Source organism: Bombus vancouverensis, chromosome 11 (assembly GCF_051014615.1).
Source record: "Bombus vancouverensis nearcticus chromosome 11, iyBomVanc1_principal, whole genome shotgun sequence".
Lineage (NCBI taxonomy): Eukaryota > Metazoa > Arthropoda > Insecta > Hymenoptera > Apidae > Bombus > Bombus vancouverensis.
The window spans coordinates 2435227-2462358 of record NC_134921.1 but is presented as its reverse complement, the minus strand read 5'-3'; the positions used below and the strand labels follow the sequence as shown (position 1 = coordinate 2462358).

The window sequence follows — 27132 nt, the reverse complement described above, 5'->3', positions numbered from 1 at the left end:
CGGCAATCAAAATAAAATTCGGGTCGTCGATAAAGGTTACTGATAATCAAAAACATTTCGATCATTTAAATTGGTTACTGATAACCAGAATTAGAATTCCGTCATTGATAATGGTTATTCGTAATCAAAATTTTCTTAATTAAAAGTATTAACTCTTATAAAGAAACAGTAATGTTTTCTGGTTATAACACTTAACACAAATATTTCAAATTTATTATAGATGTCCAATAACCAATTATTTAAATATTCTCAAATAATTCTAAATAAAACTATATTTAGTAAGTTGTATTTTTTTGTGAGTCGTTGTTTTAATCATCAGCACGTTAACAGTAATTTGTATTTTATCAAAAATTAATATTAATTTTGTCATTTCTCTTTCACGCGTAGGATGTTATTCTACTTAAATGTTATTTACGTTGTAAATGTACTGATTAAATGGATCATTTATTTTGAAAGTGGTGAAAGTCCATTTCCTGTAATCTGTCCAAACAGTCAAGGCACCAATAATGAAAAACAAATTGTACAATTTATAATCTTGAAAATGGTGCAAGTACATTCCTGACTCTGAAGAAAGATATTGCTCTAGTTAATAACTATATAATGAATTAATAACTATACAATAGTAACTATTTAATACTCTAGTTAATAACTATATAACTGTATAATGAATTTATATCTATTTAAACATATAGAGACGCGAACAAACCAAATAAATCTTATCAGGATTTTTCAATCAATGGCAACGCAAACGCTTCAATATCTCGAAACAAAGGGTCATGGACTTACACCACTTTCAAGGAAAACGTCTCATTAATTGCTAAATAGCTTTATTACTTAGCATATCGCAGAATAAGATCGTTTTATCGTTATGAGACAATATTTATAAAATAAATGACAATTAGAATATAGTAAATCGCATTATGTAACGTAGTCGGTAGAACGTTTTAGCAAACGAGATACTTGAGGTATGTTAATAAAGCGTTTCAATAAAAACAACTGTAAAGATATTTTTGTCATTTGACCTACTCTGCTAGTATCGCACTGTTCTTTTAATCGAACAGAAGTTTGCAGCCACTAACGATGTTTGTTCTAAAAACGTTTCAAAATTACTCGATTATATAACAAAATAAAATCTTTAAACTATTGTTCAAGAAATAAAAATAGCGTGACTTTAATTATAATTTAACTATAATGGTGCTTTTATTTTAACAATAGAAACAATCTTTCGGGTTTTTCTCTTCGTGTTCTACGTTAATTGTGTCACAAGTTCTTTAAAAAATTATTAACATATCTCCTCTTTTTTGTAAGAATTGCTTTTATCAAATACTGTACTTGAGAGCTGTGCGTCGAAGTAGGGAGAAAACAAGAAAATGAAATAGAAAGGAGGGAAAAGAGAAAGAGTGTGAAATATGCACTCAAGTTAGTCAGAGTAAGTAAATGTCTATGTAAGATAAACAAAAAAATAGTATTACTTATAATACTAATATATAATTCTTACTAATAGATGAGCAAAAAATTTAATGGTATTATTTTGTTTACCATTTTCAGTACGTTAAAAGTGCTTAATGTAATTTAAATGTTATAACAATGATTACAATGCAATGATAACAGCGTTACATGATTATGATTTATGTATAATAATTATCATTTCTGATAATAATAATCTAATGCTTTTACGCTATCCTACATATTTGCGTACTTCATCTTTTGAAGTGTTCCAAGAATCACATAGTTACTTAATTATTTAATTTAATCAATATAAAATTTGCTAAAGGTCTACTATTAATTCAATTTTGTCTCATTAATTATGATTCTAGGTACACTTTTTGAGGAACAAGCACTCCAGATTTTAAAGTGATCACTCACACTTGATGTTCCAAGCACGGAAAGAATTCATAGACGTGACTTTGTTAGCTTTTTTACGTAACTTTAACGAAAGTCTAAGAGGTAAGGCTCATGCATGCAACGAATCGGATGTGAAAATGTCAAAAGGCTGTGGTCACGCGTGAAGAAATTGTCATGGAAGTCGTAACCGCGACTTCACCGTGAATTCTCTTACACAAGACTTTCGCTCGTAGTGAGGCATGCACGCGTGAGCGTTGTCACGAAGGCGGAGAGGCGTGCCCACGCGTTTCGCTTCGAAAACCCAACTGCACTCGACAGTTATTTATTCATCCTTATATTACATGGCAGCGCAAGGATCTCCCGAATCCCACGAGACTCTGAATCCACATAAATGCTCATTAGCAACGTGATGGAAGTGTGCCGTATTACGCGCCTCCAATCCACGAGATAACTTTCTTCGAAACTTTTCTGATATTTTTCACCTGTATTACACTATCGCGTGTCGCTCCGTTTATTTGTAATTGACAAAGTCTGTATTTAATATTTTAATACCATACAGTGTTACCAACCACGTTAAAAAGGTGAAACTTGGATAATTATTTAGAATACTGAACACCTCACCAATATTACTGAGTTTAGAATATATTGTCAACAATAGTATATGTATTGAGTAATTTTTCTGTATGCATTTAACCGTCGCTCGATCTTAATTCTCGAGTTACACACGAACATATTTTTAATACTTTTTTTACTTTAATACCTTGTAACGTTATTTAATACAAAGCAATGTAGGTTTAGATTAGATTTGGGTTCGGTAATAAAGAAAAAAGTAATTTCACTTTAAACTTTCTTATATGAAATGCGGCCGAACAAAATGAACAAACAGGCACAAAGTGATTCCTTATGAGAAAAAAAGAAGAAGATGTAAATTACTTATTAGTTTTCGAGAAAATCGAATTTGAAAATTTATCAGGTATTCTTGAACATAAGTCGAAAGTGTAAAATAACATTTTTTCATAAGTCGTTTTGTTTTCGAAAAAAATAAATTTGAAGATTTATCATAACCTTATTCCACATTTTTCAGTTATTTTCGCACGTAGAATAATCTGCCTCTGACTATTCACTCGTACCTAGTCGGTAAGTAGTCAAATTCACGTATAGAAAACAAATTGCGAAAGTCGACTTTCCGGAAAACTAAGCCGCGGACGAAAAAATTGTATTCTATACTTTCTTTTTATTTTTTCAATCTTCTTTTTAATTTTTAGCCGTATCCTGTACGTTATTGCGTTTAGTTCGAGTCAGAAGTTGGAAATATTTCTGGCATCATATCGTAAAATGCCATTATATGGCACCGATATATTTCTTATGTATCCAGCATAACGACAAATGCAAATTTCATAACGAGAAATATTTACTATTGTATCTTGTTACACACTTTTGCAATATTCTGAGTATGTGACCGCGTGTTTGCGTTGTAAAATTCATCCTATGATTTACCGTTAGCTAGTTTTACACAAATTAGAGGTGATTTGTGTAAGGTTTGATGGTCAGATTGATAACGTAAATCAAACCTATTTTGGATCTGACGCAAACTCAAGATAATTCATACCTGTTCCAAATATTGGAATACGATATATAGTAACAAAAGTACTTTTACATATATCTCGAAAGCTATGGGTATAGAGAAATATTATTCGATACGTTGACCTTGATAGCACACTTTAAGCTCATCAAAATTGGCAAAATGTCCCCTATTCTAAGTAAATAATTACCATTTGCTTTATCATACAACAGACTTGAATAAATTTTATTACAAATACAGATAGAGAACAATAGTTTGAAACAGTGATTCATTTCAATTATTTTACTACTTTACTTTAAGGATAACATAGGAAACATATATTTGAAATATAAACAATATTTTGTTAAATTATTTCGTAACGTAACACCATTCTCAAACTTACCTTAATTTGAATTATTTCGAATGATACATGTCGGATCTTGCGCACGTGAAACACTATAAAGACATAAATGACGATTGATACGGCAGCATTAGAAATTGTTTGAGATATTTTTCGAGCAAACATTTATTCGTGTACAGAATATCAAATGAAATAAAAAATTATTTCAGTTTGTGGCTAAATAATGATATAATCCGAAGAATAACCTTAAACTTACTTATTCAAATAAATTAAATAGTAGTCCACACTGACAGACATTTGTCTGTAGATAGTTTACATGTATTGCCCGCAGACAGTCGATGCCACCAGGCAACGTGCAATAGATACGCATGTAACAAGATGTATATGGCGCATTTTCCGTGGAGAACATTTACGGATTGACACATGTTTTCGCACATGTTTTCGCATAACATATAGTTATTTGCACGCAACATCACATGATAAAAGATGATATAACATGTAAAAAATCATTTTTCTAATATTTTATTAAATAATGCTTAATTTCAGTGTTATATAATTTCGATATTATTAGTATTTAATTACATAGTATAAAAGATTATAATTGAAGCAATACTATTAATATAATTATAAATATATTAGCAATATATTAGTATTATAATACTAACACTAGTAATAATAGATTAATGTTAACATCAGGTTGCAGAATAATGCTGAACAATGTTTACACGCATGAATACAAAATTATAAGAAAAATACGAAATAACAATGCAGCAGTTTTTTGTTCGATAAAACGTAGGAAATAAAAAATAATAAACATAGGATTGACATATGTATACGAATAACTGAATTTATTACATTCTGAATGTACTATTAATTCTTTAGGTACATTAATTACTGACAGACTAGATACTAATTGGAATCTGATACATATACAGGGTGGTTGGTAACTGGTGGTACAAGCGGAAAGGGCATGATTCTACGCGAAAAAAGAAGTCGAAAATATAGAATAAAAATTTTTCGTTTGAGGCTTTGTTTTCGAGAAAATCGACTTTGAATTTTCGCTCGGTACGCGTGCGGTACGCTACAACGGATCTTACTGTAGATCGTTGTCTCGATGGAAAAAATTAAAAAAAAAGAAAAAATTAAAAAAAGAATTTTTATTCTATATTTTCGGCTTCTTTTTTCGCGTAGAATCACCCCTTTTCCGCTTGTTCCACCAGTTACCAATCACCATGTATATTATGTAATAATCGAAGATATTTGAAATAATACCGCCTAATTCAAAACGATAATAGTAACTGTTTGGTGACCAGCTGCAGGATTATCTTTATAACTTGTACATTATGTACATAACGGTGTAAACGGAACATATTGCGAATGTATAGTTATAACTCATACATGATTAACAAGCAAGCAGATTATGAAAAGAGGAAGGATAACCTACTCGTAGACCTATGAAATACTTAAACGCATCCTAACGATGGAGTCGCTAAATTTTGCAAATAGCGTAACATATACAATACATAGAGTTGTTACAGAAGATAATTCCATTATTTGTATTATAGCGTTTATATACTAATTAAATAGATTTAAGTGTATTAAATTTCATATCATTTAGTAGTACTTTCATATGACTACAAAAATTTCAGATTATGAAAATGAAATATATGATCGGCTAAAAAATGCTTCGCTGAAAAATAAGGGTATGCAGGAATACTTTTAGTAGCTACTGTACACATATGTACTTAATCTTGAATTATATCTCTCGCAGGTTTTCCTTTCTCTTTCGTACTATTGTCTAAAAAATTCTGATGAATTCATGTATTATTTATTTCTCTATTTATCGTAGGCTTACTTATTTACTGCGTTCACTTTTTAATACAATGCAATTTAAACAACTTAAAACTTTAAAGAATGACATCTAATTAATAACCGAATAAATCTATTTCGCAATTTAAAGTGAAACTGAGGTCATTGATTCTTTAACTGGATACTTTTATTATATTTTATCGATCCAAATAGATCGTTAACAATTTTCAATTTTGCATGAACTCATCATCAAGGTCCATTTAAAATGCGCCAAGAAAATGCTATCAAATTGCCTGACAGAGACATTTGTTGTGTCTAGTTATGCAAGAGGTCAAGTAGTATTTATGTATACGTAAGAATTCGCCTTGGCGCCATTCAATTGGCATGCGCTCAAAATGCCAAAATCCTGAAAATTAGTGTAAAAAGTTGTAATACTGATATCGAGAAAATATATTTCAAAATTTAAATTAGAAACACTTAAGTTTATCATTCTGACTGCTTTCTCATGGTTATTCTTATTCTGTGCACAAGCTGCATAATTTATCTTACAAAAAGAATTTCATTTAAGTAACGCATACTAAGTAGAAAATATCCAAATAAAATACATACAATAAATGTGTACGATGAAATGCCACATGCAAGCATATTTTCAATAATTCCTAGCAATAATTAAATTATGATCAACAGTAGACAAGGCGCAATTAAAGCGTAAGAAAACAAGTAGTGACTTAGACTCTATAATTAACAAAGAGCATTAAACACATTTAATTGTAAGTTAAGTTGCAAGTTAATTACGTTAATTTACGGACTAAAACTGTAAGGAAAAATGATAGTTTGAATTTATATTTTCTTAAGATCAGTCGTTTTTTATTAATTTGTCGAATATTAATTCACTACACAATCATGTAACACAAACATGTCAATAAAAATTTTCATTCTAAATTTTTCGAGTCTCTGTACCATTTACAATCCCTGTTAAAACTTACTGTGATATATATTTTATTGATCTTGAAGTTTGAAGCGAGAACTGAAAATTTGATCCAAATAATCACTACTTTTTATATTATTTCCAATTATGTAATTACTTATTCTAGCTTATTCACATAATTTGCTTTTTATTCAATCAAATGAAATTCAATACAAATGCATCATTTTCGATATTGTATCTGTCAAAAAAGTTTAAACAATATATTGCATGTAAATTTCATCAAATTCAATCCTTGTACACAATCTATCAAAAACTTTCCTTTTAGTTACATTGAGTGAGTGTTTTACAATCGGGTGTAGACGATTGTAAAATTGCTTTATTTACGTCAGTAAATAGCCAAAATGATGCACATTAACTTTAAAAATTAATTTGTGACACGAACTAAATTGTATTATATCACGTATACAATGACGCATTACAATATGTCATCAAATTTTAATTGTGTAACATAAAATTAGTATATTGATATTGCATCATATAATATACAATCAAGTTATGTGAATATCTGTACACAAAACAGACTACATTAATTTACTTGTGTTAGTCATATCATCTACGATACAGGGATTTTCAATGTTTTGCAATTGACAGTGAAATATAGTAAATGGACCAGACATAATTTTAGACATCTTAAACCGAGCCAGAAATTTAATTAACTGCATGCGGGAGATGTACTGCAAGGACTAGGCTTGTCAAATTTCTCTGTTTTACTTAATAGTTGAATCATGGAGATTACACAGAATTCCTTATATTAATTCTTAAGCGGACTTGTCATAAAAATAAAACAAAAATCAAATTTATCTAGATTTCATATGCGGCGTAAAACAATTCTTGTTAGAAAAGGAAATAATTCGGTTAAAAATGATCTTATAATTTTACAACCATCTGTTATTTATTATGACAAAATGTTTAAATTAATAGCAATTATATTTTCGAAGTAATTATTAAATGGCAGTAAATTAAATTAATATTTCATAAAAAACCTTATTGCAATAAATAAAATAAATAAAAGTTACAACTTTTAACAGATAATGTTCGGATTATCTTTTGTTCATTTCGCTAAATATTTTAGTATTTTAATTCATTTCATATCTAGATAACTAGAAAATATAAATTTTTTATTACAAAGCACGAATATATTTCGACATAAATTTATCTATCATTGACTGTCACCTATACTAAAAATTAAAACATGGATTCTTACGATCTCCAGAAAGATTATAATGTTTTTATGGGTGAGAAGTGGTGAAATCGCTATGGCTATTTTTACTAGTATTAATTTTTTTTATAGAAAATTTTATCACAGATATTTTCAGAATTTATTTGCATCCGTACGACTACATTTAATATTTGATTAGAGGTAGTAATGCTAATTTTTGATTAATAAACGCAACAGATTTAAGGTCAATCAAAGATCATTATACAGACTGTCACGTATACAGCTTATTATATTTATATATCATTAAAGGAGCTGTTTCAATTTTAAATTGTTTGAATAGTTTCTTTATACACCTAATAAAACAAAACGATTCCATCTTCTCTCTAGGACCGACCGTATAGCCGGAAGAAAGTAAGAAAGGAATATGGCGACGCTTCCGCTGAGTCACGTGTCATTCGTCGATCGTCGATCGCAGTGATCGATGGCGCAAAAATTCAAAACGCTCGATGAGTGAGTGCATGGTACAATCATTCTCAACAGGAGTGATAACTTATACTGTAAAAACAACAGGAGAAAAGTGAGAGAATGAAAGGCAAGTAAGTTCGTGGAAGCAAACGTGACCACGACTGTAATTGTTGGTACAATGCGTAGGAGGGCGTATGATACCTTAATCGGAAGCTTATGCCTGAAAGATTACAACGGTGGTGTTCTGTATTGCCGCAAAATCATAGATTCAAGATACATTCAAGATATTAACAAAAATATACTAATACTATATACGACTACGTACATAGACGCAACCGACGCGATAGCTCGCTCGCCGCTCCACGATCTATTTGTAGTATATAGTATTGGATTAGGTTTGGATTATTCTTCGTGAAGCGATAGGTTACGCAGAGATGAGTTGATTGCCAGTGTAAAGTGACTGGCGAGCATCGAACGGAACGGCTATCGCGTCGGTTGCATCTGTGTACGCGGTACATATACACATGTGTGTATAAATATATACAGAAAGCAACGTAGTAAGACCAACATATTTTTGTTAATATCTCGAAAACTATGACTCTTCGGCAATTCGGAACAACATCGTTGCAACCCCTCCAGGCATAAGATTTCGAACTAGGCATCATACGCCCTCGGTGAAATCGTAACTGGCGCGAGAAACTGATGAAGCAGACGAAAGGGACCATAGCAAGAGTGCGGCGTGTTTCGTCACCGATGGTCTGTTTGAGTCGTGCGCTTAGTTGGAGGTTGGAGGCCGAGTGGAGTCGAGTGGAGTGGAACGTAAGCGGAACGCCACAGAAATAGTACAGACTGCGTCGACCGTCGTTCGACGTGCTATTACGCAAGCGGTCGCTCGGTCTGGGCTTGGTTCAGGTGTATGCGGGGATTCCTCGTGGCGCCGCTCGTCTGGCGCACTATTCGCCACACACACGCGTCAATCGGGCATGTTCGTGAACTAGCCGATGACAGACGCGAGTTCTGGCACACTCGAGAAACCTCCTACGGCATCCGGAGAATTCGTCGAGTACGACTCGACCAAGGTAATTGATCGATTTATAATGGGCCGTGCCGGAATTGTATTGGAGAAACGTGGACAGCCAACGATTATCTGGTTTGAAGGAAATTAATACCTTTTCACCTGTTCGTGTGCCATTCGAATCACGTCGCTCCGTTTATAACATTGAATCATCGTATTCAATGAATGAAAACTTGCTATTTCTTTTCCCTTACGGTTGCACTTCACTCGAAATACATTTCTTTACTTCTCATGACGCATGATGCATTTGAAATTCAATTAATGACTATTTAGAGGGAACAAAGGAACTTTTAAATGTTTATTTTTTCTTTCCTTCCTTCTTATGGATAGAAATATTATTAGTGGCCACCGGTAAGTTATCAAAGTATGAATGAGATAAAATTTACGGAATTTACACGATAAATTTACGGAAAAGCACGGTAATAAATAAATACTTTGCTCTAAAAATTTATTCCAAAGAATTGTTCCTATTGTACAAAAATAACTTTTCTCTCGGAACAAATGTTAAACAAATTTTAGTAACAGACATAATCCTAAGTTTAGGGAAACTCGTAATACCTTCTATATTCCACCACGTTATTAAATCATAAACGAGATTTCAGACATAAAACAAGTCTCATCAATATGGATACACTATGGATTTTGTATTTTTAATTAAATTTAGCTTAAAAGTATTACCGATACATTGAAATGTCAATAAAATTTTAATGTTGTTAATACTTATGAAAAAGTTATCGATTCGAAGAGTCGATTCAAAATATACGATTTATTCAGAACTGTCCAATCGACATTCGTCCAAATGCTCGATAAATCGGTCTCAAAATAATATTGTTTAAAAATTTGTCGATTATTGGTAAATTAAAGAATTTTAATAAATATATATACCTACACAATATCTCAGTTTTTTCTCACCAAACGATGCTAGCATGTTCTACGGATAAAAGTACGAGACTAACGTTATACAATATAAATATAAGCACACAAACGTTCCGTTAAAAAAAGTACGACAAAAATACGAAAAAGCAACTGACGGATGTTTCGTTCGAAGTTTTAAAGCGGTAGTTTAGCGAAGGTTGACCTCAATAATGCAAAAGCCAAGAAGGATCGGTTCTTTGTGCCTGAGATCACCAAGTACTATGCTATTGGACGTTTAATGTTTAACTGTATGAAACTTTAAAGAAAAATATTTTATAAATAAATATTAACACGCGAAGAAATAAGTATGAAGAAATGAAGAAAAATCAGCAAGAAACTTTCATTAACGACACCAAGGTATACACTGCTAATTTATTTTCCACGCTGTATCGAACGGAGAATCAATTCATTATTTCATATTCGCATCATAACATTTTAATAGACTACAAATTTATAAACATATTTAAACATCTTTGCTTACTTTCGCTGGTATGCGATGAAATCGTACGATGAGAGCACACGTATATGAAATAAATAGAAGAAACGATAGCGTACTGCATACATTGTACAGTAAAAGGAGAAATTCATCAATGATTAATGAAATTATTTACTATAGATACTTCACTTCAAGCACCCATTTCTACCAATGAAAGGTTGATATTGATGGAGAATTGAATTTACTACTACATAAATTTTGAAGTCATTATGTTTTCTTTTATGTTTTATAGTGTTGTTATAATTTGTTAATGCAATTTTGAACAGATCGAGTTCATACAATGTTTCTTTTTTGTCCCTATTCGTAGAAAATAACGATAAAATGTAGTACAGAAACCTGAAATATTTTATATCAGAAAAACTTCGTACACAAATTATGATTATTCTACAAAATTGAGAATTACTTAACAGTGATTTTTCCACATACCTTTTTATTTAATTTATGAATTGTGACAAGCTTCAGGTATGACGGAGGACATGCTACAAAAGCGGCCAGACGAATAAGTAACTATATGTCATTTTATCAGAATTTGCTTAAAAACCATCTGCAGCAGACTGAGAAAGTACTCAGGGAACTGAGATCTCAACAAAAGTCTCATATAACCAACTGTATTTAAAACTTTTTACTTGAACAAACAAGATAATTTAATATTAGTTTTAGATAGCTCAAGGATTATTTACAAAATTTAAACATCCAACATCAACAGTAATTTGTAATTATCTAGTTTATAAACGAATTAACTAACCACTCTTGATAATTGTTACCGAAACTTGAAAATAAAGACAGAAATAATTAAATTTTAACAACAATCAATTCTTATTAATTATAACTGAACTAGCTAGCAATCTTGACAATTGCCAATTAAACTTAGATACAAGAATCATTGAATTTTTAAAACTAATGAATATTTATTCCTTATGTAAAGAAGCTCATCAGCTTGTCAATCTTGCTTCCTTTATTATGAACTAAAATAAATAAATTGTAGACTTTATTTTCTAACGTTCAAGACTACATTACAATTTCACCTAACAATGAAAGACATTCTATAAGTATCTATGTAATATATATCGGAGTCAGGTTGGCACTTTGGGGCGTTCTATGAACCTTTATTTACTTTACCGTCGCGGATGTGATTAGTGTTTATCAGTGCGAATGTGGGCACTACAAGAGGCTATGAGTAACGGCAATAGGATGTCCGAGATGATGATGACAACGAATCCAGGTTCGATAACGAATCCACGGTCCACGGAATGACCAGTATCAGCGTGACTTACTCGGCAATTCGCTCAACGACTAACTAACTAAAAACTCCCCGAATCCAGATGAATCTACCCCTTATATACTCCTGTCCCCGCTTCTCGGGTCAATCCTTGCTTTTAAGGAGAGTCATAAAATCATTCCGTACCTCTGTCAGGTACGCGGGCCTCCCGTGACCGTGGCTACGTCTGGTGACCCGTTATGTCACCTTAAACCTGAACCCACCGTCGTAACGCCAGGTTGCAACATTAAAAGTTGTTTTCCTTATTTTTATGGCTTAAACATTAAAATCTTGACTATGGTGATGGGAGGTTTTTCCCAGCATTCCCGACGGAAAGTCCCGCTGTCCTTCCCTCTCCGACATATAAATACAATCAACACACAGTTCCTATCATATTGCACGACAGAGGACTGAGATCAGGGAATTAAATGTTAAAATTTCTCAAGCGAATTATTATACAGTTCTGATATTAAACAGAAAGTTGAATGCCAATGTTATATTTACGTTACATTAAATAAAACTTAGCAAAGATGATAAATTTAGAATATAATACGAACCAGCGGACTGAAAAGCTGATTGACTGCAACAGGTGATTGTCAGCGATTCTACAATTTTAGCTAATCAAAAGTGATCACTTGTTACAAAACGTAAGAGATGCACCAAATTCACCTGATTATTTTTTACTTGCTTCAACGTGACTTCTTTCTTAGTACCCGTTTTTTTAGAAATAATTTCACAGATAGGGGACCGAGATGTAAAAGTGGTGACAAAGATTGTAAATGTTTTTTTGTCAATAAAGTGAACTCGATTAAGGTAAGATAAATAGGACTACTGTAAAGTATATATATGTCGGGTTATCATTAGGATTTAAGGCGCGTAACGATTCTTCGTTTGAGTTAGCCATCGTTTTACGAGACAGAGATTATATTTACGCGAATATACAAGATTTTACAAAATATTATGAATATTGAATTTAATGAATGATAAGATTAACAAACGATAAGTTTAACTAATAATTAGATTAAAGAATAATAAGTTTAACGAATAATAAGAGTAACGAATAATATGTCTTACGAATAATAAATTTAACGAATAATAAGATTAACGATTAATAGGTTTTACGAATAATGAATTTAATTAACACTATTAACAATGTTCCTAGGTTCAAACGAATCCACGGTCAACGGGATAACTCTTTACTATGCGTAGAATAATTTTAAACACAAAAATACGATTGCTGAGACACTCGGTAAATTGCTCGATGTATCACTTTCCAAGGCGATCATACGAAAGAATATCTGATGAAAATCTTTTTCGCTATACACTGCATTTGTTTGTTATATGCTCGCTGGAGGCATCGAGAAGGTTCCAATCGTTGTTGCTAGGCAATTTCTGTCAAAAGTTTGTTGTATACTCTTTGGAAACATCGAGAAAGATCCAAACGCCGTTACTAGGCAGTTTCTGTCTGGAGATTGATTCCTAATACAACGTGTGTCCCATTATATCGACATCTCTGAAGTACAATTCTATGTGATTTCTAGGGAGAACAATACAACCGATCCACACCTTCGTCTGGCAAAACGTTTATCCCGTGACCGTGGCTACGTTCGGCGACCAGTTGTCACCTCGAACCCACTTTCGCTTTCACAAATATCAAACAATTACAAATGACAATTGCTTAATTACAGTTATGATAAAATCTAGGCTAAAGCATTAGAAGGCTTCCTCAAAATTGCAAAGGGAAGGCTCCGGTTTTCCTTTCATCTCCGACATATAAAAAGGAAAATTAGTAAATAACTTCAAATTCATTTACTGACAATGAGCACGGATTGTAAAGAAAAATGTATAGTTATGACATGGCAGAGGACTGAGAATTTCACGTATAAAAGGTAAATTTTTTGATATAAACAAATTAAATTGATAGTTTTCCATAATTTGCCGACCAAATTACAAGTTACAAACTTTCTCCGTCGTGCAAATATGATACAATTTAACTTTTTTAATAGTTTTTAACATACCGTATATGTACAGCATCTAATTTAAGTTACTACATGTGTATTGAAAAATCTGCATTTTCAGTTATGTAAACGAAATATATATTTATGTATTTCATGCTAGCGCATTAATTTCTTCTGTTCCTTGAGCGAAGATTTTTGGAAAATATTTGATTTTGAGTTTGTTCTTAAGTATAGTATACAACACTATCATGGTTTCAACATTCTACTTTATCACGCATTTTTATATAGGCAATATAAAACAAATGCTTTTGACTTATTTTATGAATTTATTTAATATATAATATACTATATTTTTAAAAAAATATACTTTGATATTATTATATTATTACTTATAACCAAATATGCATTATTAAGAAATCTTCAACAAAAGTTATTTTATTACACAATTTTATCTATTTCTCAACATTTCTGATGAATGAAAAGTATACCCATTTATATAGATGTAACTGTTGTTAAGGTATAATAAATTGCTATCAATATAACCTGAAAAGTACCTATATATTTAATTTTTTTAAACCTGTGTTTAACAGATGACAAAAATTTAGAAGATTAGAAGGACATTTGTTAAAAATGTGAAAAATGTTTTAGTCAATAAACGTATGTTTACTTCATCTTATAATTGTAATTAACTGTTAGTTTAAGTACAAAATGATAGAAAGATTATATTCTAAATCGAGTGTCCAACGCTGAATCGAAAGTCGGGACTCGAATTGTAAATCGAACCGATCATTACATAATCCGACCTGAAGCCCGAGTACCCGCAATTTCAGGTGCTCGCAGGCCACTAACTAGCCCTAATTTGTCATTTTACCATAATTATCTGTCCGGTCACTGTTTGTCATTCCATTCTTCTATCCAAACTAAAAGGGTATGGCAAATCTGATATTTTTCTACTTTGGATCAGCAACTTTATATCTGGCAGCTCACAAATTGTTCAATTCTGAGGTGGATAGGTCGTGACAGGTGCTGTAGTAAAACTAGAGTATAATTAACAGTATATTTATTAAGAATACTCTCGATGTACACTTTACGGGGAGCTCGCGATTACACTTAGCGGTTCGTACTTAGCGGTTACAAGTTCGACTTCTTGATGATGCGTTATGATAGCGATTCAGCTGAATGCGCGGTGCAAGCTCGGATGATGATTGCTCAAGATGCGCCGAGAAACTCTAGTCAACTATCAATTACCGACTACCAACTGACTTCCCGTTACGATGATGCTGCAGAGGAAAACTATGATGGGGTATGTCTAAGGATACGAGATCATCGTATTGGTCGAAGAAAGCTTTCGTTAGGAAAGTGAGGGAAATAGACGTTACCGTTAATTGGTTAATCTCTGGGTTGGTGATTGAGGAAGAATGCTAACCGCTCTTGAGAGAAAGTTGCTAGCGAAAGAATCATCATACGTGAGGAAAACCAGATTTCCCGTATCTTTCCGTAGTAGGTAATAAATTTAGGGAATGCTAAGACAAAAGCTATTTGTTCGTTTGAAGAATCTTAGCTGGAGAAATCCTATAATTTATAGCGGATCCTTAGGCTAGTTGCAATTATGCTACGAAAATGTTTCGATATCTGGCAATCATCTTATCCGAAGGATAGGGTCTTTGTGTAGCAAGTGTCACGTAAAATTGAGGGTTATATATATCAAAAAAAACAAGATAACTGAGCCGTAACACAACTATTAACTTTCTTTTTTATTAAACTTTATTTTTTGCACTTAATATTCACAATTGAGTATACACTGATCAAGTACGCGACTGGTCTAAGGGTAGAAACCGGTAAAGATGTGTTGATTATTCTAAGGATACAGAATAAGTGAAGTTTTAGTGACGATACTGTGTCTGAGGAAAGCTAGGGGTGGGTGTGTCTAAGGACACGGGACCATCGGATTTGTTGATGACAATTTTGGTTAGGAAAGTGAGGGCAGTAGATACCGCGTCCGATTGAATAATAAGAAGGCTGGTGTACCAGGAAGGGCTTTAGCCGCCCTCGAGAGAAAGTTGCTAACGGAAGACACCGAACGTGAGAAAAACTAACTTTCCCGTGTCAACGCGTAGTAAACAATAAATGTAAATGGGGCACTTAAAATAAAAGATACTTGTTTGGTCTGAAGGACCTTAACTATGAAAAAAGCCAAGATCCATGGTGGATCCTTAAGACTATTGAGGGTACGCGTCAAGGATGTGTAGACATCAGGCTACCATCCTGCCCGCGGTGTGTGGCCTGGTCCGTTGAGCAACGTTAAATTGATATGATCGCTAGCTCCTACAAGCTAAGTTGTTACGACGTCTAACGACGCTGTTTTGTCCTAGGAGTCGACCACGTGTTAATTACCTAAGTGTATCCGGTGTGTTCAGACGTTTTGTACGAGATGGTGAAATATAGAAAGTAAAACTCAATCTGTGTGAATCTATTAAATATCAACCCCAAACCTATATTTAATAACATGGTCTCTGATGCGGATTGATGTTACACAAGCCACGGGACAGAAACCGTTGGAAGGTTTGCTGCCGAGTACCGCTACAATTCTATGGCTCATATTTCAATATTATAATCGTTAAATCGCGTGTTCCTCAAGGTGCTCACCTCAAATTTCTAATTTTTAATTTCTTCATTAATTGATTACTGCCTTTCTCTTTTACTTGCAGATGATTAAAACTGTTTAATGCAATCGAGGAATACGCTGGCCCACTTCTTATTCAACGCGAGCTTTTCAATCTTGAGTCTTGGTGTGAACAAAATAAGCTATCTCTCGATATTTCGAAATGATCTGTTATCTGTTTTTCGCTCTTAAAAAGTAATCCATTATATAATTACGCTGTCGATAATCCTATCTTATGTCCTTCGATAATAAAATATTCGTAGCTTAGGTATTATATTCTCATTCGATATCCTTCTCCAAACATATTACGAATATCTCCAGCGTTTACAGAACTATACGTTGTACGTGGCTGATTGATTGTACAGATATGTATTTTTCGATATATCTTTGAATCGTTGAACGATTACAGATCGTTGAATATAATTTGCAAGAGATTGATATCTACATATTGTTAAGTGTCTGTTGACCAACAATCGATCGAATAAACAAAATTAATTTACGCGGAGCGTGTAAAATGAGGCACGAAATTATTTAGAACGCATACTGTATAACATTTTTATGAATATTTTGTGAATATTCAATATGAATATATGAAACTTCTTGAAGCTTTACGAGCACTGTAATGAGATAAGCTATGATTATACAGTTTTACAGAACTTATTTTGCCTTAATTTGCCCACATTTGGAATATTGTTCGGTTGATTACCTTATTACCGATATCCATGTATTGAAATAGAGATCGTCTAGCATAAATTCCTACGTTTATCTGTTCATAATATGGGCTGTCCTATATGTCCTATATATAATTTACGACTAGACAACGATGCTGTCTCGTACTAAACTTATGTCAAAATGTTGAGATAAGAAATGACCTCCTTTATGTTTGAAAAGTTGTGATTTCTACAGAAAGGTTATTATTAAAAAGAAACGAAATCTCGAGGTTGCAAAGAGACTATGAACATTATATAAGTGGGCATATTCCAGGAAGCAATTTGTGAATATTATTATAAAATGTTTAGCAATTTAACAATTATCCGTTTATAGTTTATTTTTTAAAAAAGGAAATAACATTTCTATGAAAAATGAAGAACAAAGATGTAATCTTTGAATGAATCTCCAATGAATCTTTGTTTGGAATTGGAATATTATTTATGGTCACCTGTGGGCAGGATTGTTTTCACAGCGTGAAGGTTATATGACTGGATTTATTTTCATTTATTTTGGAGCGCCATTTGTGGAACCACTTCTCCATAGAGTCGAGACCTCGCTGGAGAGTTGAGGAGGCAATTATCGGGTCTGAGTGGGACACCTGAAGACACAATACAGCAAAATTTTAAGAGAAGCATCAGACTCTATTTACAAGGAAACGGGGAACATCTCGAACAGCTATCGTACAATAATTTGTTGCATTTTTTGTGGACACTTGCAGACGGGACAATCGCAGTTTACGTCTTTAAATATCACGGCCTTCTTCTCTACGACTTCTATCTTATGTATCGTTCGGATTGAGTATCGCCGTCTAGCCCGGCTGCTTAGGCTGACCTCCTTTCGTTCGTGTAAGGAAGTTTGCTCGCGTGCAGGGGTATTTTAACCGATTTTTAATTGTCAATAACAAAACAAAGCCGAAAACGCAATTTTTTATGCTTAACTTTCGTCTTGTTTCGGCTTCAAGAATAGCCTCCTAAATTCCCTGGCACCTGTAGCCGAATACCCTATATATTTGCCTATATGCGCATGAATTTCTTGCACAGAATCATCGATGCATTTATTTTTATTGCTAATATAATATTATCAATAAGTATCTTAAACATTTTAGAGTTGGAATTCTCAGGGATCACCTTTTCCATTACTTCCTTATCCTGTCGTTATACATTCTATGGTTTAGATTCCCTGTTAAATAATCTAAATTCCATTCTTGTCACACTTTTCCTTTTCCATTTCTTCCTCTTTCCTCTTCCATTTCTTACAAATGGTGCAAACAACCCCCTATCTTGATATTTAAAGTTGTCGCATAATGTCATTTTTGGTAATCATGTGCAACAGGAGCGACCTCGCCGATTTCCATGACTTTGAAACATGTTGTCAAGATAATCACCCTAAACAACTTTTTCTTGCCATGTTATCGCCGCTCGGCCTTAGTTTCCGAGATACACGCAAAAATATTTTTAATATTATATATTTAATGGTATGTAGCTTTTTGGAGTTTGGGTTAGATTTCAATTAAATTGAAAATCATTTTAAGTTGTAGTTGATTCAATTTAATACTCGTTATTATTAACGTTATAACTGGACGTATGTCTGCTATTATATCGAAAAATGCAGTTATTCTGTCGTCGAAGTTATGTTGTCGCAAATCTACATAAACAGCTTCACCGGAAACCTCGTTCATAATTGCGTATGCGTGGCAGTAAGAAGTGTTTTTGAAAATTTTACTTCAACACCGCACTCGTTGCTCTCTCGTAAAGACCTAATTCGTTCCAATACGAACTACACACAAGTTATCGAGGAATTTTTAAGAAAAATATTTCTTCATTCGCATGGTGTTATTCGGTTGAACTAAATTTTTACGTCTAAGCAGCATGTGAAGTATTGAAGTAAAGTTTTCCAAGACACTTCTTACAGCCTCACGTATGTTGTAAACTAGGTTGTTTATTTAGATCCGTAAAATATGATACGAAGATATAGAGTTTAATAGCTGATGGATGTAAATAGATCGTTAAGCGGCCAAGTAAGCGACAAACGTGTTAACTATGCTCGTGACTGAGTCACAAATACACACACATATGATCATAATTCATTGTAGTGATACCGATAGTTTTTTGCAAATATCTTGGAAACTAAACCAGGAGGTGGTTACACGTATAGGAAAAAGTTGACATATTTCAAGGTCATTGAAATTGAGATCGTCCCTGTCCTAAATGATTAATTAAATAATTAAAGGAACTTATTTAATTGGAGTTCAATTATAATTGTAGCGCCTCCTCCGAGAATATAAATTAGTAATGCCCTTTGCCTGCAATAATTGCCAGACGTTTAAAGCAAATTAAAAAGCGAAAATCGCGCTCTGCTCGTGTTTTCAGCGTTGCCATTCGTCCACCGGTTCACGGCTGTCACTAGTTTAAAATGTTGCCGTTATTATTTGGGCTTGGGTATTCGATTGAAAAACGAGAAACAATTATAACTAAGTTTCACTTAGGTTCGTCTAATTATATAATTGTAATTCTCTTCCTCAAAATGATTTGAGAGTTGTTTAAAGCATCTAACGGCAACCAGAGATTCGAGGAAAAGTGTGTAAATTCAACTATTACAAGAGGAGAAGAATGAAGATTTATTATTATACCTAAACATATTAAAACAAAGATAGCGATTACACAAAGAGAAGATTTAAAAATAAATATCTGAGAAAACCATTCTAACTTATCATCCTAAAGTTATCTTATATGAATTAAGATTCCAAAATCGCATTTGCAAACACATTTACGTCATGCATAATCGATAGATCATAAAATTTGGCGAGCTTCATTCCGTCCATCCCGCTGCTCTACGAATAACATCGATATTAACACCTTCTTTCTTGGCAACAGAAGTCGACGCATATGTTGCGTTGTGTGTGTGTGTGTGTGTTTATATCAATACAACTATTCTTTAAGCCGCGTTTGACCCATAGATTCAGCGTACTGTTTTATGCGTTAATAATCATAATTTGTTATTTTTTAAAAGAGATAAAGAAGTTCTTTGTTGAATGTTAACATAGAGCAAATATTTATCTTCTACTTATATTGTGCTACAATAAATAAAGATCTTTTTCTATTTAATGCAGAATTCTTTATCCTATCAGGTATTCTTATTTCGAACTAATCAAGTTTTATTCGACTATTCTCGAGCCTCATAAATGTTAAAGTGTGAATGCTGTGGCTAGTGATCAAGGCAAGTAATTGTCTCGAAGGTCAACCTTTCGAAGAATAAAAAATCATTAGAACCTTCATCAGATAAAAAGACAAGGACTACTCTAGGATTCAACGTTTCGTTGTATTTTGGATTATGTAATCTTATCTCTGCTACACCTTTGAAAAATCTCCTTATGTTGTTATCCTGCCCTATACTTTTGGTTCTAGTAAACGAGAGATCGTCGACTAAAGACTAGTGAGTGAACAGTATTTAGTTCCTTTTCCAAACTCCTGAGACAGACACGCAAGAACGTCCCAATCTATAGATTTCTCTGGCAAAAGCTCCACCATTAAGGCTCTATCGTACTGCTTAATCGAAAGAAGATGTAATTTCTGGTTATTCTTCGGGAGTACTCCATACCCCAAACGGTTTGCGAACAACATCGTCAAGACTAGGGATAATTTCCGCCATAGTGGATGAGGGTCTCTATTAGGAGAAATTAATAAATTACTATTTGGCCTAATAACTAACGGCTCTTTTACAAGCATTGATCGGTACAATGGATACGACGTCTGCGACGACCAGTCTAGGTTTACTATTATTCCTGTCACACAATGGCTCTTAATCTTTCAAAGAACTCTTGAAATTATAGAAAATGGAAGAAACGCGTAAAAGAAATAATTGCTCCAATTTAACGTGAGTGCGTCTATTGTACTAATATTGGGGTGTTTAAACCAGGAGACATAGCGCTCACATTCCGTGTTTATACGACTAGTAAATAGGTCGATCTCGGGCTTACCGAGATAATTTACGATAGTTCTAAAGACTTTATTGCGTAAGGATTATTCTGTCTCGGGTTCTAGTCTACGAGATTCTCTATCAGCTTCTGTATGTTCTTTGGATTTTATATATGAGGCATAAAGCCAAATATTTCTCTCTTCGCGTCAAGATTTGATTATGAAATTTAACGCGATTGATTATTGAGATTCTGAAACGTACTTCTCTCATTCCGCTAACATAAGAGATGGCTACTATATTATCAAATCGTAGTAAAGTATCGCAATCTCTCGACTCTTTGGTGAAACAACGTAATCCAAAATAGGCTGCCTTTAACTCGACAACACTTATTGCTAATTCATGTTCCTCTTTAACCCTTTGAGCGTTAAACCCTGCGTTGTCCGACGTTGAGCGTGCGCCGTGGACTGCCCATTCTTTACGAAGAAGCATACCGTGGACTGTGTATTTTTTACGAAAGAGCGCAAATTGAGCAGACTGAATCTTCATTGCAAAATATATTGATTGTAACTAAAATAAATTATGCAGTGACCTCAAAAGCATTAATAACCATTTATTTCATTAAGCAATAATAACATGAACAATATAAAAGTTTTAAATTATATTTTTTAAATTGAAAATTTAATAATTTTGTATTATATGGTAAATCTCAAAGCAGGGTTCAATACATAAGCCAATGTTACATTTTTTGCATTCGTAACGCAAATCAGTCCTGCGATTATGATTAGTGTAAACAGCGTATCTTCGTCGTGAAGAATGTTTATTATTTTCTTCGGTTATGCAGGATGTAGGGAAATGCTTCTCCTTTAGCCTTTACTCCGCGTGGTGGGGATCTTTGCAAAATATCTTTTATGAGAAGCAGATGAAAATTTTCAAATGTTCTAGTTTCATTATTAGCGTTTTTGTAAATAATATATGCATTATATATAGCGAGGTCTAAGAGGTGGAAAAAATATTTGTTATACCATTTTGTGCTTTTTCGAACGCAGTGAAGTGAACTCAAAATCATATTGATTTTATCGACGGCGCCCATCAAGGCATTGTAGTCTGCTACACACTTTGGTTTTCACTTTGGTTTGTCAGTTCGATAATTCATTCTTTTTTTTATTTTTTTTTGTTTCAACGAAATCATCAGAATGTGAGGTGGATATTAATCCATACGTCTCTTTTATCACGTCACTTTAACGCCACTTTTGGCCTAAATTGAATGGTTATGTGAGAACGCATATATCCGTTCAAAGCCTAAATTGAATGGTTATGTGAGAACGCATATATCCCTTCATAGCCTAAATTGAATGGTTGTGTGAGAACGCATATATGCGTTTATAGCGCTCAAAGGGTTAATCCAAACACCATGAAATCTCTCATTCCCAGGAATCGAAAAAAATTTTCAGTAAAAATTTTGCCGATTTCAGGGATCCGCATGCATTAGAGATATTTTGGCGCCACCATTGCACATCCGAATTCGATTCATTTGACAATTTCATATTTCAATCATAGTTATTATCGACCAATTCTAGAGCTACATCTTTCTTTCTTTTGTACTTTTCGTACTTTGCCAATTTTTGTACTTTGAGCTTCTTAGGTAGCGCTCATTTTATATTTAATTTGTTGGAATTGGATATAAAACCTAAACATTTATAAATTGTACTCGGAGTTAATACACTCTTCTCTAAATATACGGTAAAATCTAATCGCTTTAAACTATTACGTGTAACTTAACGAATCTTTTGCATTCCTCGAACGAATTAGCCTAAATTAAAAAATCATTTAAATATATTTTACAACAAATAGCCTCATTTCTTAAGCGTGGGCCTAAGGGTCTCGCGATTTTCGTAAATAAGAAAAATGCCACGCTTAATCTAAACGATAAACGGTTGAATTCACACAAAAGGTTATCGAAATTAAATCTGAAGGGTTTTCTATTCGAATCGAAATTTGCTATGGAAATTAAATATTAGGCGTCTTTTAAGTCGGTTATACTAATAAAACACTCGGGACTTATTAATTTTGACGTCGTCCGCTAATACTCTAATTTAAAATGTCCGGCATGGACGAACTCATTTAACTTTCTCTAGCACATTTGCTTACTAATTGACTAATCATACGTATAATTATAGTAAATTCTTCAATTAACCAATTTCTATTTAACGGTCCATAAATTTAAAAAACCTGAGAATGAAAAGGTATTTTGACATTCGACAGGAATTTTAAGTCTTTTTCCTTAATATTTTAACCTCTCCTGGAACCCCTTTCCAAATAGAAATTCATTCAACAACGCCTCTCTCAAAGTATCTCTGAAATTGCTATTTAAATTGGCCAAAGTCAAATTTCTTTTAATTACACGTTCGTCGCGCCATGAATCGGCGAACAGTTCATTTAGCAAAGCACCGACGGCTGTTGCTGCAGCAATTATTTTCTCTTGTTTTCCGACAATTCTCGCGTCTCTCTTGACACCAGTTGACTGAAGAGAATCCCTTATATCCAAATTCAACTTTGACAAGTAAGCGAACAAACAATTTTTAGGAGGAGGATATTTCTTTATAACGACGTTCATGTCTTCTTTAGGAAGATATTGTTTTATAATATCCTCCCATCATAATGCAATATTGACTCTTATGGCATCTGCCAATTGTCTTTTATTTATGCATCGATGACCAGTTGCCTTAACCGCTTGAGTCCCAGGGGTCATTAAAAAAACAGGGTCGAAACATCTCAAATTGTGCGACAGCGCTTGTCTTAATCGATTGCGAAGAGAGTCAAGCGGCGCTTATTTTACTTTATAAAATACATCTATATTATTATATATGCGTACTATTAGTTTATAAATATTTCAAGTTTTGTTCAATAAAAATTGTTGAAAAGATAACAATGAAATACAAAATATCATTAATCATCCGTAGCGTTCAAATGTACTGAGACTTTTTGACACAAAATCTAAACAGCGCGATTGCGCTGCTTAGGACTCAAACGGTTAAGAACAATCTCATTTAAACTACCAGAGCATTGCATACTCTGCCGAGACTGTTACGCCAAATTGATTATGGTTAGATTGAACAGTAGTATCGTTCTGGTTGTGTTCTAATGTCTTTTGTTTCAGCCTTGTCTCCTCCATTAGTATAGTCTGCTGCCTGCTGTTACTACGGTTCAGCTCCCCGGTATATCCATCGGCAACGTTCTACTCGTCGTTCTCGTATTATGGAAATTCTGGTTTCTTGATTGTGGCCCCGGTTTCGTTGCTGGGAAAAACACTTTTAATTTTAACTTTGCACTATCCGCACTTGATCGCGAATATGTTAAACACGATCTTGAGTTAGGTGGACTGTACCGCCCTAATTAAATCGAAGGGATTCCTTGATAGATAGACAGCTAAACAACTCGTTTGATAAGTACTAACTTCCGATAAGGCGGGCAAGGAAAGTAATAACTTTCACTTCTTTAGAAAACGAAAGTAATGATTTTGATTTCTTATAGTAATAAATATAATCTCAATGAGGCTAGAACCCGAAAGAGCATCTTTGGATTTCTAATAAATTAGACCGATAAAGAATCCGTCGTAACTTGTAAACTCGTTTACATCGCTTTCAATTTATCTTGCTTTTAACGCAATTTCTGATTATTCTTTCTATGCTGCTGCTTAAATGCTCTGATTCAGATAATATTACCTTTTCCTGACATTTCGAAACCCGTGTGGTTCATCCGATATGAAAACAAGAAATGATAGGCGAGCGACGACGCTGGCGGCACAGGCAGAGCGCGATTTTTTATTTTTAATTTGCTTTAAATGTGTGGCAGGGAAGGAGTACTATCAACTGATCTCGAAATACAGTTATCTTAAATTTTTCTTCTAAAACAAAAATGATAATTCAGTTTCTACAATGTGGAATAGCCATTCTTAAAGCCTCTTAAAGTTTGTGCAGGCTTTCTTTTTCCTCACAACTTACCTTTTCTTCCGCCTTTCTTTTTAACATTATGGGGGCGCAAAAAAATAAAAATATTCGATACTAAACAAGCGTATTGCATAATCAAAGCAATTATTAACAACAATAGAAAGATACCCACCGTCGTCATTCAAAAGCTAAGATAAGAAACTCGCCGTCTTCTATTTTCGTTTAAGAGGAACACAAATTCTTGATTCTCTTAATTTAAACAAATGCTAGAGCACCACGCGATACAGCAATCCGACAAGTGAATCGTTGTTGCACAGCAAAAAATTCTGTGTGTATGGAAGCACTATTGTACGTGCGTGACCGTGCACGCATTCTAGCGAGAATATTTAACTGTGATCGTATTCACGAGCTGTAACTCCGCAGAGAGAAAACTCAAGTAAGCGATTCCATATAATAGGAAAATGCATTGAACGTGTATTTGATAGCAACTATGGCATGAGATAGCAGATCTGAAACGTATAATCTTAGCTTTGGGAAATCATGCACCAAAAGATATAGGTCCCTATAGATCTTTACTGCTATTAGATGTAATGTGCGGCGATTAGTATAACAATATGAGTGGAAATAATGTATATAGTTGAGAGGTAAATATATGTATGTGTAATAGAAATATACTTAAGTAAATATAAGTATAAGTACAAGCACAATGTATACTAATCCAGATCTACACGCTGGCAGCGTTGCATTACAACAGAGCTTCGAAGCCATGGACCTATGGGTGTTTATATAATTACGAAAACTGGTCCATGTACACCCTGGTGTGTAAGCAATCGTACGCTCCAGTGAAGTGATTCAGAGAAGTGTTACGGATAGTGATAGTGAGGGGAAGTAAAACAATGCAGCCGCAGATACTAACAATTGCAACCAAAGGAGAAAAGTATTACATAAACGGGTCGGTAGATTTACCAGGCTTAAAGCAACAGCAGCAAAATAACAACAATCAAAACGATATGGCTACAGAAGAAATGAAAGAGCAGTGGAGACAGGAGGAGCGCAGCCACGATAACGAAAGATGTTACCAGGACGAAAACTGGAAGCTAACAAAGACTAGCAAAAAACGTAAAATAATTCCAGGCACAAGTGCCGCAGCAAATCTAGATACAGAAAAGCAGCGATGGCTGCAAGAATTACCATTAAAAAACTCCTTCAGCTCACTAACGGAAGAAATAGACGATGACCCAGCAAGCAAAACCACAACTCAATCAACTTACATTAAAAAACCACCACCAATATTTGTTGAGGCCCAAATAATAGACCCGCTTATTGATCGACTAAACAATACAGTCGAGAAGGATAATTACACAAGAAAACAAACAAAATTAGAACAAGTAAAAATTCAAACAAACACCCCAGAAATTTATAGGAAAGTGATAAACGAATTAAAGGAAAAAAATGATATATACCACACGTACCAGCTCAAAACGGAAAGGAGCTATAAAGTAGTTATAAGAGGACTACATCCAAAAACTAACACAAAAAAACTAAGTAACGAATTAGAAAAACTTGGCCACTAAACAAGAGCAATAAACAATATGACAAGATACGATACGAAGCAACCATTACCATTATTCTTAATAGAACTTGAACCCAGAACCAATAACAAGGAAATTTATGAAATCAAAAAAATTTTAAACACAATAGTAACAGTGGAACCACCACGCTACAAAAAAGATATACCACAATGCATGCGGTGCCAACAATACGGTCACACAACAAATTATTGTAACAGAAGCCCGGCGTGTGTTAAATGTGCAAAAAATCACTTAACAATACACTGCCTATACACAGGAAAAATAGAAGAAGTTAGATGTTATAATTGTAACGGAAACCACCCATCCAGCTATAAAGGATGTGAAATCAGGAAACAATTACAACGTAAACTGTTTCCACCACTTCGCAATAGATCAATCAATAACTACCAACCACAACTACCAACCATAACGGATA

The 27132-nt window shown here is 33.6% G+C and overlaps 1 long non-coding RNA gene across 1 annotated transcript in view; it reads right to left on the bottom strand.

Moving 5' to 3' along the window:
* Positions 1 to 5708: 5708 nt before the first annotated feature.
* LOC143303356 (uncharacterized) overlaps positions 5709 to 27132 on the bottom strand; it is a 46117-nt gene continuing 24693 nt past the window's right edge. The window contains exons 2-3 of the long non-coding RNA XR_013059547.1: positions 17712 to 17861; positions 5709 to 5982 (exon numbers count right to left, since the gene is read on the bottom strand). This is a non-coding gene — a long non-coding RNA (uncharacterized LOC143303356). The remainder of the gene's footprint in view (positions 5983 to 17711; positions 17862 to 27132) is intronic.